This window comes from Falco punctatus (assembly GCF_963210335.1).
Source record: "Falco punctatus genome assembly, chromosome: 3".
NCBI lineage: Eukaryota > Metazoa > Chordata > Aves > Falconiformes > Falconidae > Falco > Falco punctatus.
The window spans coordinates 112,382,981-112,395,654 of record NC_137582.1 but is presented as its reverse complement, the minus strand read 5'-3'; positions in this window follow the sequence as shown (position 1 = coordinate 112,395,654).

Below are 12,674 nucleotides of genomic sequence, written 5' to 3'. Positions count from 1 at the left end.
GGGCTGTTATGTGTCTGGTTATGTACCTACATACACCTATGGTATGGTGTCTAGTTATGTACCAACTCCCCCAGGCAGCAATATGCCAATGAAAGCCCCAGTGCCAAAAATGAGTGCTTCCCATTTGGACTCCTGCTTATGTTTCCCAAGTTACAGGAAAAATTTATTTCACTTACAAAATGGTGATAATCTGCTTGTTTAAATTAACTGCTCCTTTGGGTGCTTTTGCTGGGCAGTCTTGTAGAGAAAAGAACAGTTTTGAGCTCTGATTCTGAAAAATTTGAGGTGGCGCTTAGTAATAAGCAACGCTATGCAAATCCATCAAGTCAAACTGAGGCCAAAAAGGTCTTCCTGTTCCAGAACTTAAGCCTGTCTATAAGTATGTGAAGAATTAGAGACCAACAGAGCAGCTTGGGGAAACAAACACACTTTATACATGTAATCAAATTAACACTCTTAAGGTCATGCAGACAGTAGAGTCAACCAGCCAAGAGAGTTACAGTGGAATCAACTTAATTAACACTCCTATTTTAACTGAGCAGTCCATCTCCTCCAGGAAAACCTTGTAGACTTTAATGGAAATGGGGTTCCAGGGAAGTTTTCCTAAAACCCTCCAGTCAAATGGAGAATGAGGTCCAATGCAGCTTTTCAATCATTCTACAGATTGCTATAGGAAAGACACAATTCGGTCCTGAATGGACATGTCTCATCAACAGTACATAGTGCATGCAAGTGTGTGTAGATACACAGGCTAAGTTTGTAAGCTAAGAATCTGCAAGTTACTCTAGATCCCAGCATGGGCTCATACAGGAACTTGCACGGGACTTTTTCTCAGTATGTGTAATTTACACAAATATTTGTGTACAAATAGTATAAATTTTTTATCACAATTTAGGGATGCATATGAAAACTAAGACTACTTTAATAAAATATTTGGGTATCTATAAATGAGTTTGCAGGAGTATTTTGAGCAGAGTAAGCACAGTGGGAACAGGCTATATTTATCACATGTTATTCTATGTGCAACATTTAAGCATACTATTCCAACTATTTGAGTAATACATACCAGGTCTGACTGCTTTCATTCTGAGTGTGTACAGAGCTTTGTATATAAAAGATAACAAGCATGGATATGCATATATGTACTGTGCACATGTAGCAAGAATATTTACAGACTCTGCTCTATGTGCCTGCATGAATGCATATATGTGCGTGTAAGCATGTGTTTGCAGCATATGAGGTGCTGTGGGGGACCTAATATCATTGCAACCACATGTGCTCTTATACAGAACATGTGTCCCAGAAAAAAAAAATCATCCTGCTGTTCTTTCTCTGCTCTCCAAGGTTAACTTAAATAAAACAAAGAAAGCAGTTTCCCTTCTCAATAATTCATGGCTTGCTTTAATAGCCCATCTTAAAAACATACATAATTTCCCCCAATTTTCTGATACACTAATTACCTAGCTCTAAAGCCAATGGTGTTCTGTGTTTGACCTAAGTGATACATTATCTGGAAACCCCTTCTAGCCCAGACACCAAACCATTTGCTTTCATCATCCATCACTTTAGATTTTCTTGGTGTTTGTCACCATCTATCACTTGAGCTTCCAGGTCCTGAACCTGCTTAGAATGGAGTCTACAGTACAATTCCAGTGGGAGCAGGACTGGAGGAGCACTCAACTTTTTTCAGCTCTGTTCCTTTCTTTTTCTTTGCTGTCTAAAGTAGCTGGTAACAGCGAATATATCACACCAATACACTCAGGAGTCCCTCAAAGATCTCAAAGCACTCTAACAGGCTACCCAGATAAGTATTTGCTGGCTCAGTAAATCTCAAATCACTTTCCAACAGAAGTTCATATTACTGGCCTCATTTTACAGATGATGAAACTGCAGCAACTGGCATAAAATGACCTGACTTCTTCCAATGGGCAAAGGACAGAACTGAGGAAGACATGTTATCTCCTAAGCCCCCACCAAGGCTCCACCAACTTGACCATGCTGCCCACCACTGCCCTTTCTGCTATGCAGCTGTCTCTGTAGTGCAGCACAACTGCTGCTAAACAACCTGCAGGAATAGTTACGCCAGCACAGCTCGGAGTAAGAAATGATGGGATAGCCTTTTGTAGCTGAAAGTACCAGGAAAGTTTAAAGAGGTCAAATGCAGCTTCCCACACTGAAATCTGCCCACAACTCCCAGACTAAGACTATTATTATTGCAAAAGGTGCTACTAGATGTTCCCTGTCAAACAGCAGAAAAGTCTTTGGAGGAGAAGATAACAACCCCACAACGTTGATCCAGATACCAACTGAATGAGCAGCACCATTTCCTTAGCTTATTGTGTGGTGTCTAAACAGGAGCTCTTGAAAATACTCTCATCTGTGGCTGCAAAGTATCTGAAAATTGAGCCTTATAAGAAAAGAGCAAAGTGTGTAAACAGAAACCATTAATACAGTAAATAAGTCACATGTATGTGAGCATGTAATATACTCTCTGCAGATGAAGGACTATACAGTGACTACAGGGTGGGCATAGCACTGTATGGTGTGACTTCCTCTATTGCTACCCAGACTGAGAAGAGGCAGGGACTGAATGCAGGACATTCAGTACAAGATGGAAAAAAAAAACCCCACCCTTGTGTTTGCTGGCAGGCAGCTGGAGCAATTCTTATTCTTTTACAGACTGGCCACAAGGAGGGGACAAACAAGCCATTTCTGCCTGTCTTGCATTTCTGTGACTGGGTGTGTGGCTCTAGAGGGGAAATAGAGGAGGAATATGTGCTATAACTTCAGTGCACACATGTACCTTCCAAGCCCAATGGCCAAAACACATTGGTGCAATGCAGCGTGAATCCTCTACTTCCAAAACACAATCTGTGTGCAATGTGGATTCATTAAGTGTGTGTGGTGTGGTGTAGTAGGTGTGACTCTGTGTGCATTGAGTATTATATGTGCTTGTGAGTACAGTAGGTGTGGTGTATATGTACAGTACAGCATGTGTTTGGATTCTGGGAGTAGGGGATGTTTAGTAATTAAATCCCTTTTCATCCTTCTGCACCTGTCTCCTTCTGAAAACTGAGAGAACAGACGTCAACCGGGACAAGGGCTGGATTGAATACAGCCAATTCTGAAATATTTATTAGCTTGTGACACCACTCAATGGAGGAGAAGGAATGCTGGCTAATCCGCCCAGCAAGTGCTCACTTGGTGGAGGGGCATTTTTCTACAGTGCCTCATTATATTTCAACTACTGACTACTTTGTCAAAAATGGTATCATTTTAATTTGTGTCTATATTTATTTTCAAATGCTTTTGCTAGTAACCAAAGATTTCAGAGCACTGGGTTCTGAATCTAGGCTTACCTCCTGGACACTCATGGCTTTCTGGCCATATTACAGAGCTGTTTTAGAGTTTCTGCTTTGTGGGTGTGTTTTCTTCACATTGCACTCTTCTAACTGCCATTCACACCAGTGAGGACCACACAAAGTACACTGAACAGAGAAGACACATCTAAAGTTTCCTGGTTTTGCATTCATACACCTGCACATCTCTCAATTTGTAATGCAACATGAAGCTCCCCACCTTACTACAGATACAACTTGAAACCCAGATATGAGCAATTCTTTGCTCTCACTAGCCCTTAGATTTCACATAAATGGAAGCTCCGTGTGCTTTCTTCACGCTGGTTAATGCCTTATGGTAAAGTAGTCAGCAGATTTGTCTGGATCAGTGACTATGAACTGACTTTAGTCTCAGGTATAACTGTAAGGTTTAAGTCATGACATGGGGACCCAGATTTTAAGCTTCCTTACATTTAGTAGTTCTTGCATTTGGACTTTGGTTTTGAGCCACCATCTGTGCTGACAAATGGATATGAGCTTTCACTAGTTCCTCTGAAAATGTTCCTAACCCATATGGGGTCATTGCTGGTGAAATCCTCAGATGTTGTGGACTGCCTGTGGGGCAGTGCTGGAAGTCCCTGTACTTAGAGAAATTCATCAGTTTATTAAAGATGATCTTGACCAGCAAGACTCCTCCCTCTAGCATATGTATTATGTTCAAAACTGTTTGAACTACCACAGGCTGAGTTTGTATATATCCATTTACCTTCCTATACATGTACAGCTAATGTATAGCTATGCATTCCTGCATATATATGTGCATACATGCATATAGGCAGGCATCTATCTTATAGCCATATACCTGTATGCAAGCCTGACATTATCTTTGTTTGCTGTGAGTGGCCACACTATCTAATCCCTGACAAATTATGATTTTTGAAGGTAAAACTACACTGCAGGGATGACAACCAGGGCTTATACTGTCAGAGGACAGGTTCAGATAAAGCAAAGATTATGGCTGGCTCTTGTAGCAGCAAACAGAAACGTTAGTTTTCTTCTAAATGGGAACTTACCTATGTGGTTAGATGCCTTCTCAAAGACACTGTCACTGGAGAGAGCTTGTCCCTTCCTGTTAAAAGGCATTCAGTACCCTTAGAGATAACTTTAGGCCAGACACTGATTTTAGTTGAAGGAGAGGACTGGACTTTGATTTCTAGTTGAGAACAAAATCTGCCAACACCAAAAGCCTCTGTGTGCAGAGACTTCCTGGAAAGGAACTTTATCTTCAGCAAAATAGAAAAATTCCAGTGGTCCTCATGGAGCTCAGAAGTAACCTTCCCTTCAGGATCTCTTAGGTCTTTGGCAGATGCCAGCCAGCTAGATGCAGATGCTACAGTTCCCTGCATAGGGATGAGGGTTAAAAAAGTTTTTATCAGCACTGCGCAAAAAAATAAAAATAAAAAAAAAAAAGGCAAGACTGACAACAAATCCCAGTGTGTGAGGCTTATTCTGGATGGTTTTGGCATGATGCATAGTTGCAACTATTGTGTTTGAGCAGTAATTAGACGTGGCCCTGGGGGACTGCAAGTGCATTAGAAGGGACGAGGCTCACCATGAGCCAAATGGTTGCTCTTATTGTTCTCCACAGGGTACTTAGGATGATCTTAGAACCAAATCCTTCCATAATGCTGCAGAAAAGGGACTGCAGCGTGAGACCTGCAGCACCACCACCACTTCCCTATATCTGATAAAACTCAACTCATTTTAGCACTTGCGCATGCTCCACTCACCCACTTACCTGACTATATGGACAAGCGCAATTCATCATGGTATAACAACCTGACACTGTTTTTACATCCCAGCAATGTGCTCATCACATTTTCGAAAATTGTGCTATATACATAATAACAAATACTCTTTAAAGCCGTTTTCAGTGTCAAGAACAGACAGCATGAGACTTGATAGCCAGAAGACCTTATGTCATTGATTATATCATTATCATTGTCTTCACACCCACTGATAACATTGAATCCCTTTTCCAGTTGATCACATTGGGTTCCTCATATCTGTTCACCATATTAAACCTCTTGGTTGTAGAATTATTCTGTTTGTCCCATAGTACACCATCACACTCGCTTCAAAACACTGTAGCACACATTATTTGTACCTGGTATTCCCCATAACACTGATTGTACTGATTCCTTTTACTGCACTGAGCATATTGGGTCTTCCTGTCTTACTTGCTGTAATGGCTTCCTCAGCTGTGCTAATTATATAGGTATTTTCTTGTCTCAATGGTTACAGGCAATCTCTTCCACAATGATACTGAGATCCAGTTATCTCTGACTATATCGGAACTGAAGTGTCCTCCTGTCTCAATGTCTTCACAGCATCTTTTCACTGAACACCATACTGCTATTTCATATGATGTAACAGTCTATACCAAGAAGCCCACTTAGACACTTCAAAACATTTGGTTTCCTTTTAAACTCATGCATGTGATAAACAGACAACACCATACAGTTTCATAGAACAGAGAGAGATAAATACTATTTCCCATAGGTGAATTTTCTCTTGACCCTATTTCACAATTTCTGCTCAGGTTGTCTTGCAGCTAAATGGAGGGAAAAAGTGTCAGCAGTACCCTCTTACAAAGATGGAAGCCTCATCTTTGTCTTGATCCCAGCTTTTGAGGTGCTCACTAATGGAAAGAAACTGCAGTATCTGATTTCAGTTTCTTCTCTTCAAGACCCTGGTTTCCCTCCAACATTTTGAAGAAAGTGGAAAAGGAGGAATAGACATAACGCATGCAGTATACCAGAAATTAGGAGAACAGTCTCATTTTAAGCAAATCCAGACAAGTATGATCCTGTCCTCTTTACAGCTCACGACAGGACCTGTCCCTTCCTTCTCTACTCAGTGTTGCCAACATGCTGTTGACATACTGGCAGGAACCCCAACGAAAGCAAAGAGATTCTTGTTGTGCATCTTGCGCTTATGACAGAAGTCTCCTAGAAATCTCATGCCTCAGCCAGGCAGACACAGCATTCAGAACCTACCAGAATCAGTTCCGGGGTCAGTGCGTGGGACAGCCCAGGAATGTCACGCTGATGTAGGTCATGGTGAACACCATTCCACTCTGTATCTCTCACTCTCGCTTAAAGGGCCACCTAAAAGGGACAGGAGTCCCCAGACTATCGCCACACAATCCCTTCTTCCAGATGGGCCAGGCCTTCTGCTGAGAGTATCAGGGCCTATATACTACTTTCCAGAGTGCTTCCCCTTTAAGATAGGACTGTGCTGTCTTTATTTGCTTGTTGAAACTGTTCAGTTTTAGGACAGGGGGGGAGGTCACACCTGTTGTGGAACTTGATAGAAGGCTTATTTATAAACTTTCAGAGCTTGGGATTCTTGCAGAGCTGAATGCGCTGATGTCCGGAGGGGAAGGTCACCGAAATACTTGTTTATAAAAGCAGCAGCAACTGGAAAAACCATAAAAGTCTGAAATGATGAAATTAACAAGCTATTTGATCAGGCGCATTGGCTATGTGCTCTGTGGTCAGCCAGAAAAACCTCGCACGTAAGAGTCTACCCTGCTGGCTGCTGCCCTGAAATTCTCCTTCAGAGAGGCGAATGCATTGCACCCGAAGAGGGCAAAAAATAATCAGCTGCTTAGTATGGTCTACTTTTGGGTGGCTGGCTGGTCCAGTCTGAATTTGACCTTGCATGGAAAGGGGAAAGCCTACTCTGTACTTGGTATCACAGCTAATCCACTCTTCAGTTTCGCAACTTCAAAGAGCTACACCACTTGTTAACATGCAGAGTGTTCTTTTAGTAAGGAGTCAGTCACACCCCAAAAATTTGCCACTATTGAGGAGGGGTGGGGGGACGTGGCAACTTCTGTCTTCAGAAACACTTCCAGATTTCTGCAAAAATATAATGTGAAAGGTGTTGGATTTTTTGATTGTTTGTTTGTGTTGCTGCTTGAAAAAACATTTATAATATTACAGTTTGGAGAGAGGGGAAATAAAAACCTTCCCTTGGGTTTTAGCTTTAGTTTCTATTTTTATTTCACAGTAGACCAAATTCAAAATAATTTCTTTTTCTTCTCTCTTTTTTCTCTTTTTTGGTTCTCTGTATATGTCAGAATCTTGGTTTAAGGAAAGCTTCATTTTCACTTGGTGACTGATGGCTGAACAGGTGGCTTCTGAGTTTGCAAGTGTCAGATGAACAAGCAGTTTAGAAATGGACAATTTGCAGCTCACTTTCTCTTGCTGACGGCCCTTTTTCTGCTGACAGATTCTTGCCCCTACCAGCCAAATCATGCACACAGTCTCTGCCATCCACCCCTGGTAAAAAAAAACCAAAAAACCAACCAAACAAACAAAACCCCAAGACACAAAAAAACCCCCACCAAACCAACAACAAAACCCAAAAAACTTAAAGAGAAAAAAAAAATAAGAAGAAAGAAGATGGTCTCTTGGGAACTCCTAGCCATAAAATGGAAAGAGCTTCACACTTGAAGGCATTCTTGCCAGCTCAGCCTACTTGGACATAATTTATAAGAGGGGCAGGATTTTCTGCTTAATTTTCTCTCCTGGAAAGCCTGTTTGTTTTATGGGATTTTTCTGCAGAATCCTATATGAAGTGGTGGGATGCCAGAACCAGCACCAGTGACTGTCTGCTCAGTGTGATGAGTTTGTTCAAATACCAGAGCCACCAGCTCTCTCCAAAAACCTTTTCCTCAATGACAAGTAGTCAGGATCGTACCTAGAAATGCTGCCGAGGGGATTCTGACAGGTGAATGCTCTTCTGCCTGTTAGAGATGAAGTCTTCCAATGATTATAACAAATAGGGTTTTATATAACTTTATATTGAGACTCATATACAGCCTAGGCATCCTGTCCCCATCACCCTCCTAATCCCAGCACTTGGGGACCTAGCATTCAGATGTTAGCCAGCAGAGCTCTCCCCACCACTTCTGGCTGGTTTGTCCCAGAGGCACAGGGAAAGCTCTGGCCGAGAACAAGGGAGAGCCACTGTTGCTCGCAGAGCCCAGGAAATGTGGGCAGGGCCCACACAGGTCCGTTACTGCTGCCCAAGCTGACAAGAGATTCTCATGTCCTATCGTTACAGCATCATGGGATCACCAAATGCTGTATTTCATTAATTAAAGCAGATACTAGAGTAACCTTTTTTGCAAACTGCATTGTTAAAACATGGATTTACCTAAGGCAGCAGTCACTCTTCTAATGTTTGGCTATGGGCAAGTAACTTAAGAGCTGTTTTTCTAAAGGATCTTAGAGGCTCTTGGTACCAATTTTTCAAAAGGATTTAGATGCCTTTGAAAGATAAGTGCCCAGAGGGGTCTTAAAATTTTCAAGGCAGGCTACATTAAAATCATTTGGATTTATGTGCCTATCTTAAACAGTTTTGATAATCTACAAGGTGCCTATCTGAATCTTTAGATAAAGAGAGCACTTTGAAAATATGACACTTACGGACCTGAGGAATTGTAATCTGGAGAACACATCTCACTGACTTTCAGGAGCATTTAAACTCCTAAGCCTCTCCCAGAAATGAAACTTAGGATCCTAAGTCACTTAAGTGCTAAAAAAATGTTGCTGTGTGTCTGTACAAGCTGGATGAGGACAGATGAGCAGGGAAGGATTAGATGTGTGCATCTGTCTTTGTGTGTAGCTCTCATAACACTTGAGTGTCTCTGCATATGGATAAAGGTGGATTGATGAGTGCATGACCATATGCATGAGCATATAATATGGCCGATTGGATGGGACAGGGAGGAACAAAAATTGGGTGGAAGTGACAGGTGATTACATGGATAAATAACACCATCTTGCTGAACATTTATTTAGTGCTTTTCATCCAAAGGTACCCTTAAGTGCTTTACAAACTGTTATGGATATAAGAATGACTCTACCAGCCACAGCAGCTCTTTAAGAGTACACAGCCAAATTATATGATCAAGTTATGACCAGAAATGAAGAGTATCAAGTCCCACTGAAATTACCTAGAATTTTTGGCCATCAGCCATTTAGGATTCAGTCAATACACCCAGGTTAGAGCTGTTACACAGGGAGAAAGTGCTATGGCGATCTAACAGTGACAAATGGGAAGGACCTAGTTTTCAACACCATTCAAAACGGAGCACTGCCAACAGCACATGAGCTGGGGAAACTGGCTCAGCATTAATGCAGCAAGGAGAGGGAACTACTGGCTCTCCATGGGTGGCAAAAGGGAAGATGGGGAGGGAGATGAATAAATGGTTATATATTTTAATGGAGAACCAAGTTACAGGCATTTTTTTTAAATAAACCTGCATAAAGAGAGAAGCAGGAGAATGGTGAATGGATGAGAGATCCAAGGGGGAGAGGGGTAGTTCAGACCTGAGGGGTTTTCAACACTGACTGTCTCAAGCACCAATCCCATGTTCTCACTGGGAGAAGATCCCATCTCTTCACACATTAGCTAACCTGGGCTGTCTTTCTCCAGGCCGCACACACACTCCAAAGGCAAGTGGTGCCAGCTGCTCTTTTGCCAAACGGTGGAGTTAAAAGCTGTACAAAGTCATTTCAAGTAAACAATGAAACAGAAACGACAACAGCAGTTTCTCCTGCTGCCTCCACCTCTGTGCCTTCCTGCTTCCCTCTTTGACACTCATTCTCCTCCTGTCTGCCAAAAGGATGAAAACATGATTGAATCCATACTCTGTGACACAGCCTGGGGAAAAGCAGCTGCCCAGTATGTATATTTATTTCAGCACAGCAGATGAGTTGAGACTACTACTATAATACAACCTAGAAACTACTAGGCACTGAACAAACAGGGGAAAATGTGTTCATCTTCTCTTGTACTCTCCTAGCTGCATTTTCTCTATTGACAGCACCAAAACAGCCAGTATGTATGACAAGTTTAATGCTAGTGAGGTAGTGGCAGGAAAGGATACACCATTTCTGTACACCTAACCTGTACAGAAGTCTTTTCCCACCATAAGCAGGACTCTTGGAAATGCTGCCATTGCAATGTATAGTTTCCTCAACACCCTGAGAAGATAGCGATCCACTGAACAGAGGATGCGAGGGGCCAGCTCTGTCCTGCAGCTGTAATAAGGAATATCCTACTGTCATGATAAGTGAGTGCTGGTTCTTCACTGTAGAGAGATCTGTCCTTGAGTAAGGGCCAGGCTGCACAGCTCACACACACAACACTCTCCTTGACTTCAGGGCATTCAGGCGATGGAAGACAAGTGACTTACAGAACCAGTCTCCAGCAATGCACGTTGCTCACTATCAGATGAAATCCACTAACATTCCTGTGTTGTTCCCTTCCCTTTACTACTTCTGCAGCAAATACTACTGCATCTTCCCCTGCTCTGTCATTTCCAAGATCCTACCCACAGACCGGTCCTACCTGGCACACTCTGCTCTCCCCACTGCCAAGCACCGTCACACCCTTCGGCTTTTGCCAATGGTGCCTTGCACAGCCATGCTCATTGCGATCTCTGCCCACACCGAGAAACTGTTACGATCAGGTCTATATTTGGAAGTACTGCCTATATAGCTGACTAGTGTTGGGACTATGAGCAGACCCCAAGCATACAGGTGGTTATTCCAACAAAGTAATGCTCCTCGTGGTAGTTCATTTCCTTTGACGAAGTAGTATAAGCTGCAATGGCTAATGCATTCATAGGCCAAGTAAGCAAGGTCAGAGCTATGCTGGTATATACCAACTAGCCCTTCCTATACACAAGTTTAGCTCAAAACCTGTTCATTCTTAGTACTGTTTTCATTGGGTCTCATAACCGGATCACACAAATACTAAATGACTAGGAGCCCGTGCTAAGGTATATTTAAATCAGGAAAGAAGGATGATCTCATTTCTGAAGCAATGGCCTGTGAATCAGGAGGTGCAGCTCCAGTTCCTAGCTCTGCCAAGACTCTACGGCTAGCCTGGACAAGTCACTTCCTTGGGGCTTTCACTGGTAAATGAGAGATGCTCCTGCTCCCTTTTTCTGCTTCTCTAGCTACAATGTAAGCTCTTCAGGACAAGAACTATTTCTAGCAATGCAATTATATGATACAAAGCATGGTGGGCCTCAGAGTTGGTTGAGGCTTTTATACTAAAATATGAATCTTAATTATAGCAGGGAAAATAAACAAAACAACAAAAATGAAATATGGTTATGTTTTTGGTGAATTGCTCAGATTGCAGTTTTGTACATCAAAAGGAAATATTTTTTTTTAAATAATATTTTTAACAACACTTACTTTCGGCAAAAAAGCTATATTTGAGGGGAAACGGATTACAAAATAGAAATCAATGTCTTTGTTCTGCATCATGTACATTTTTGCCTACTTACAAGTGCTCCATATTTTCTTGCACGTGTTCAGTGACACTGAGACTACAGAAGCAGAGACTAAGGGCAAACCAGCTACCTTGGCTATTAGCTGCCAGACTACACAGGATACAGTCTTGGAAACAGCTAAGAAACAGTCTTTTACCCTGTTCACCTATTTGAGTATTCACTGTGTCTGCCTGGAAAGTACCAAGTTTCTTTTACTTAAGTTTCTCAGAGTGCTGGTGAGCATCCTGTGGTGCCCAATTGAGTTTCTGTGCAGTTGTGTTTTTGTCTACACAGTTACAGATGTTTTCCTCTGTCTCTGGGATGACTACATAAATAAGAATAGGGCCTTTTGCTCTTTGAATTTGCTTTCATTTCTCAGTAGATACTTCCTTTGTGCACAAATGGCACTTACTGTGTTCACACAGGAGTGTTTTTGCTATAACCTGGACTATTAATGCTTGTGAGTAGACTTTACTCTCCTCGTGAGTAAACAGATCTCCCCATGCCTTTGAATGTCTGTCAGTGAAAGTGCTTTGCTGCTCTTAGGAGCGTTCTGCTCTGAATTTCTGAACAACTGGGCTGAGTTAGTGGAGGACTTTTGCAAGCATGTTTTACTTATACCTAAGTATATTTCCTCCTCTATTATTTCACTAAGTTTGTGTCGTGCTTACCATGAATGAGGGAGGTCCACGATGCCTAATAGAAGAAGTGTCTGCATTTGTGTATGTGTCATGACACACTTACAACTGTGTATCACTATGTTTGTCAGCATATATCAGTATGTGCACCTGTTTGACCATATTCATGCTTGCTCCTTTTTTTTGGTGTTGTGTGCGAATCTGTGAAAATATTCTTTTCCTTTCTTTTTCATCAGAGAAGTACACCTTTTTTTTTCCTGGGTGTGTGTGCATGTATATATAATGTATGTGTATATAAAAGAAGCGTCCTGTTTATATTTGTTTCGCTCTTTG